Raw genomic sequence first — 5774 nt, forward strand, 5'->3', positions numbered from 1 at the left:
CTCTCCATACTTGATTCTGGCCTGCCCAAAGGCTTCTACGGGATGTTTCTGGTAAAAATACAGAACTTCCTGTAGAAAGTCCTGTAGAAGGTTGAACCATGACTAAAGTGTGTCTGAACCCTGAAAAAAATGAGTGTTCATGGAGGGGATGGATGCGCTTAGGGTGGCCAACACAGGTGCTACCTCCTTAGCTAAAATCTCGGCCAATTTCTCCTTCTGCTGCCCTTTCTCTAAACTTCCTGTAGAAAGTCCCAAACAACGCAAAGCCTTTGAACTCATTTGATGAAACTTCCTCAAGAGTAATTCCCTTGATGCATCATCTAATTCAACAACTGATCCATCTGCAAGTTGTTGAAAAGCACTCCTTTCAAGAAAATTTTCCATGGCACCCTTTACTAGCAGACGATTTTGTCCCATTGGTTCCATGACAATAACACCCATGGATTTTCGATCACAATCAAACTCCAATAAAGCCTACCTCTTTGATCTTTGTATCCACCAATCACAATTGCCCAATTTCACTGTGCCACTGTTGAGAATGGCACTTGTATCACCTGACATTGGGTCTGGAACTCCCATTTTTTTCAACCAATACCTTCAAGGCTGCCTCAGTGGGAATACCAGTAGCATGGAACTAGTGACCTTCACAAGATATCCCTGCATCATTGCAAACTGCAGCAACTTCTGCCAGAGTTTCTAAATTTTCCCCCATATTATGTGCATGCCAATCCAATATTTTTCCATCCTCAGGATTATATGTTGTTCCTTCAACAGTAAACTCTCTAAGTGAACCAGCACTGTACCCTATGGCTATAAAATCACTGACAGACATCTGATTGGTTGTAAGAGTACCTGTCTTATCAGAGAAAATCACTGTGGTGCAACCCAAAGTCTCCACGCTCGGTAACTTATGCACAACAGCATTCTTTTGTGCCATCTTACAAGTGCCAAGAGCCAAACATGTAGTAATCACAGCAGGCAATCCCTCTGGTATAGCAGCAACTTCCAGAGAAACAACAATCTTAAAGTAGTACGTACATTTCTCAAAGGAAAACCTGATATTTTTTTGGCCACCCATCTATGACTTCCCATGAAAGAAAATATTTGTAGTTCATGATCGAGACAAGAATACAAATGGCACCAATCACTGTTGTCAGTCTTTCACCAAATTCATCTAACTTTCTTTTCAAAGGGGTATCATGACATTCCATTGAAGCTTCCTGAATTTGTGCCTGAATTTTACCTATTTCTGTAAACATGCCAGTGCTCACAACAATGCATGTGCAGCAGCCATTGGTAACTATAGTTCCTGCAAACACCATGCATTCTTTTGACTGCGACTCACAGTCACACATGGTGGCTGGATATGTTCTTTTGACCACAGGCATGCTCTCTCTGGTTAGGGAGCTCTGCTCCATCCTAAAGGTGGATGTCTTGAGGGACACAATTCTCATGTCTGCAAGAATCTTGTCTCCCACCTTCAGTTCCACTATATCTCCTAGAACAAGTTCTCTGGAGGGAAGATCTACAACATAATGTCCATCTCTCAAGACCCTTGCATGATCAGATTGCATTTCTTTGAGAGCTTCCAAAGCCTTCTCAGAATTATTCTCTTGCCATACTCCAACAATGGCATTGAGGATGAGAATCAAGAGAATGACCAGGGGCTCTACATAGGCTATTATGCCCTCCTCAGAAGACACATTATCACGAAAGTAGGCGAGAAGAAATGAAATGCAGCTGCCAGCAGAAGTATTTTAACAACTGTATCATCAAATTACTCCACTACCAGCTTCCACAAAGGTGTACCATTTTTCTTCTGGAGCTCATTCCATCCATATATTCGACGGCATTTTTCCACTTCATGAGAATTTAAACCATTCTCTAAGCTCACATCATATTCTTCTAAGCATTCTTCAACAATTTTAGACCAAGAAGGGAATATCTTGTCCTCCATGGACTATGAAATAGATGATCAGATTCTGAATTCAAACAGATTGCTCCACCATTAACAGATCTATAATGTGTTTGAAAAACCCCAAAATCAATACTTTCAAGAACCCTGGTAACCTTGGACACGAGCTTTAACTACTTTTCTCATTTCAAGCTTGAATTTTGAAAAAAATCTCGGGTTTTCCTTTTGCAGAGCTGTTTTCTGCGTTTCCTGTAGACGACTTCCTGTAGACACACCTATAGAGTGCCCCTGCACCTCTAAGCGAGCCTGATACGCGGGATGATTTTGAAAACAGGTAGAAAACCCGATGGAGGATGACTAGTTAACAGATTGTGGGAGCAGAGGACACGTACTTCGGCTAAGGACGTTACAGGTGTAAATGAATCAGCGGGTGGTGAGAGTCAGCCAAGCATTTTTCAATTACGGCATGATTTGTGGTGAGGGAGTGAAGTGGCTAAGGGTACGTGGCCACATGCAAACTGCAGTGCTATCATGAACTGCATGTTCTCTTCTAGATCAGTTGCACTGGAGTTCAAACGGCCAACACTCCCTATTTTTTTAATTTCCACGTGAGTCGACTATCCACGTATACTGCATGATTTCTGGCTGAGCGCTAGAGAAGGCACTGTTGGGTTAACTTTGCTAGATTCCTGGCTTAATCTCACCATTTCATTCATTTATGCACTTTTAAATCATATTGATGCAAATAGAGGAACCGATTTAGACACATACTTGTAAGTCGGCGTGCTGTTGTGTCCTTTTTGTTGCTACATGCATTTATTTCTTTGGTTGCATGATGGCTTGGTTGATGATTCATGGTTGTTTTTTCCTTGTGCAGGTGTCCTCTGGCCGGATGCATGCTGCAGGAGTTCATTTCCACGTTCAGATCTGCACCTTTAAGCTGCTGCTACTGAATTTTCACAGGACCAGAACTTGTTTTCGCCATTGTTCCCAAACGGTAAACTGAATCGACTTGAAAATTGTTGAGCATGTTCTTATCATCATGATGCACCTCCCATAGAAAAATCGTGATCAATGGATGCACAGATTTCACGAAAAATGGAAAATGGCTGAAGATTTTAGAGATCAATTTCTCGGAAATCGTGCATCGAAATTGGCTGAAACTGCTTGGGTAGGCTACTACCACCTATGTGCATCTCCCCATGAAACAGGTTTTAAAATGGATGCATGGATATGGAGAAAATGCAAAAATGACTGATGGTGATGGAGGCTGATTTCTTGGAAACCGTGCACCGGAATGGCCTGAAACTACTTGAGCATGTTGCCATCATCCCTATACAATTCTCTGTAAAATGGTTTTTCAATGGATGCATGGTTTTCAAGTTATGGCAAAAACAAATTTTGTTCTATGTATTTTCTCTTCAAAGCATGTTGCAAGTTTTTGCATGGAAAGAAAAACTGAGCTTGGGCTATGATGCAGGTATGGAGATGATGGAGGAGTAGTTTGAAGATTGCAAGAGGACTTTTGAACACTTGAGGAAGCTACCATGTTCGCCAAACCACCTTTTTGAAATCCATGTCTAGCTTCCTACAATTTCTACAGGAACTTCCTGTAGAAGCACAATGAAGAAGCACAATGAGGTGGAAAAGATGATGGAAAAGGGTGAGGAATGGGAACATGGATGCTTGTAGGCAGAACCAATGGATTCCAAGCTTTAGATCCCCTTCCAAAATCGAATCTGGCTCGCTTGAAGGTTCTACAGGATGTTTCCTGTAGAAATATAGAACTTCCTCTAGAAGGCACAAAAACTCCTTTGTCTTTGTTTTGAGTGATCCTCCTGACCTGCAATGTCATTGCTGCAACCTAAAATTATTCAATGGAAATTAGATTTATTTTTCTTTTTCTTTTTCTCTTTTTTTTTTTTTTTTTTGAAAAACAACTAGGGCGCCTCATGGAGGTTTTCACCCTAATTGCCTGCCCTGGGCGCCTCCAAGGGAGGTGTTCACCCAGAGATCTTATTCTCTTTTCTCTTTTTTCCAACCCATTGACCGCCTTATGAAGGTTTTCAATCAATGAGCCAATCTAAGGCGCCTCCAAGGAGGTTTTCACCTTAGATTTTTATTCTCTTCTTATTTTCATTTTTTTCTCTTTTTTTTTTCTTTTTTTTTTCTACCCTACCCTACTTGAAAAACAAAATCGTTCTCAAGTATAAGAATACTTCCAATGGAGCCATGTGCACAACGAGATTAGAGACAAAATGATGTGGAGGCTCGAAATGCATGCTTGGATAGCTATTCGGATTTTAGAGACCAAATGATCCAACTTTGAAGGGATCAAAAATAGCTGAGGAAGAGAGTACCGCTGCAACTTAGTGACCGTTTGAAACCATATCTCAATATAGCTCTGATATCCTTGGTTCTTTTGCTGATCTAGATCATGTTTCATGTCACCTTCTAACATGACTTTCTCATCTTCCTCTTTTTGCTGATCTTTCTCTTGAATACATGGAAGATTTGACTGTAACCATGAGGGAACTCTCTCGATCTTTGATTTTGATGCCTTCTCTTCATCAAGTGCAGCCCATGGTTCTCTGATCTTTTCTTTTGAATCTTCTTCTGTTGGATGTGGTCCTTCAATGCTTGCAATATAGCCTCTTTTTTGCAATACTCTTCCTGAGCTATGGTGAAGATCATTGAGCTCAAGAGGAGTTGTTCGGACATGTTGTGCCTCAGCTTTGTAATTAGGTTGAGCTATTCCAATGTGCGGGTTTGGAAATGGTGGTATGGGTAGCTGAGGGGGGGTGTATATTTGAGATGGATGTGGATGGGGTTGTGGTTGGGTAGGCATTTGGGGTTGCCTTGGTGGAGTAGGAGGTGATGGTTGTGGACGAGCAGGTGGTGGAGGAAAAGAAGTGGGAGGAGTGTTGTATTGGGGCCTCCACCCCTGATGAGGTGCATTCCACTGAGGTTGTGGCTGAGCATAAGAGTGAAATGAATGAGCAGCTGGTTGGGCATTGTCATGCGGAAAGAGTCAATTTTGCGGACAAAACCGACCTCCCTAGAAGCTAAGGCTTTCTAGTGACAAACAAGACAATTAAACAATACCTTTCTCTAAATATGCATTTAGAATACAAGTAATCAGGTGTTTATGACATACCTTTAGTCCAATGCTTTGTAGTAGTCCAGCCTCGCCGATCCGGATGAGCTCCTCCTTCTCTTCGAAACCTGCATTCACTAACAAACAAAATATTACATAGCACCTGAATAACTTATAAAATAAAATATTTTCATCATACAGACCAAGGATTATATGAAACAAATCATGTATAAAAATCTGTTGAGAAAAGTGAGCTTAATTGTATTAAGTGGAAACAAAAGAAACCATTACAGCCTGAGCCTTGGTGTTGTGCAGGTCCCTCCCAGGGTCCAGCAAGAGTTCTCCTTTACTTTGATCAGCTCACCCACTTCCAAATAAGGCTAGGAAAGGATGGGAATCTCTCCTCTTAAGCTCTATAAGGGAGTCCTAATTCCAACAGCATCTACCCTTAGGAATGTTCAGCTTTCAACCTCTCCTCCCTCTGGCCCAATGCCTGTATTTATAGTGCTTTAGAGGAAGTTAATCAGGTCCACCATCAACGGGATAAGCCCCTCTTTGAATGGGATAGCTCCCCTCTTGATGGGATAAGTTCCTCTTTCATGGGGATACATGAACCATCTGGAGGCGCTCAATACACGTCAAACAAGCTTCTAGAATGCTCTAGAAATGACCACAAGTAACTTTTTTGAAGTGAAACTTGCGCCTTTTGACCTTTACAGGAGTACGCACCCACCCCTTTACAGATAGAGCGTACAAGTATGC

At 41.7% G+C, this 5774-nt stretch overlaps 1 pseudogene; it reads right to left on the minus strand.

Annotated features, from left to right (window-relative positions):
• Positions 1-634: 634 nt before the first annotated feature.
• On the minus strand, positions 635-1957 carry LOC149158774 (calcium-transporting ATPase, endoplasmic reticulum-type pseudogene; annotated as a pseudogene).
• Between the last annotated feature and the right edge of the window lie 3817 nt (positions 1958-5774).

This window comes from Pinus tabuliformis, chromosome 5_2 (assembly GCF_031772625.1).
Source record: "Pinus tabuliformis cultivar Carrire ecotype Pingquan chromosome 5_2, CPIR1, whole genome shotgun sequence".
Classification (NCBI taxonomy): domain Eukaryota; kingdom Viridiplantae; phylum Streptophyta; class Pinopsida; order Pinales; family Pinaceae; genus Pinus; species Pinus tabuliformis.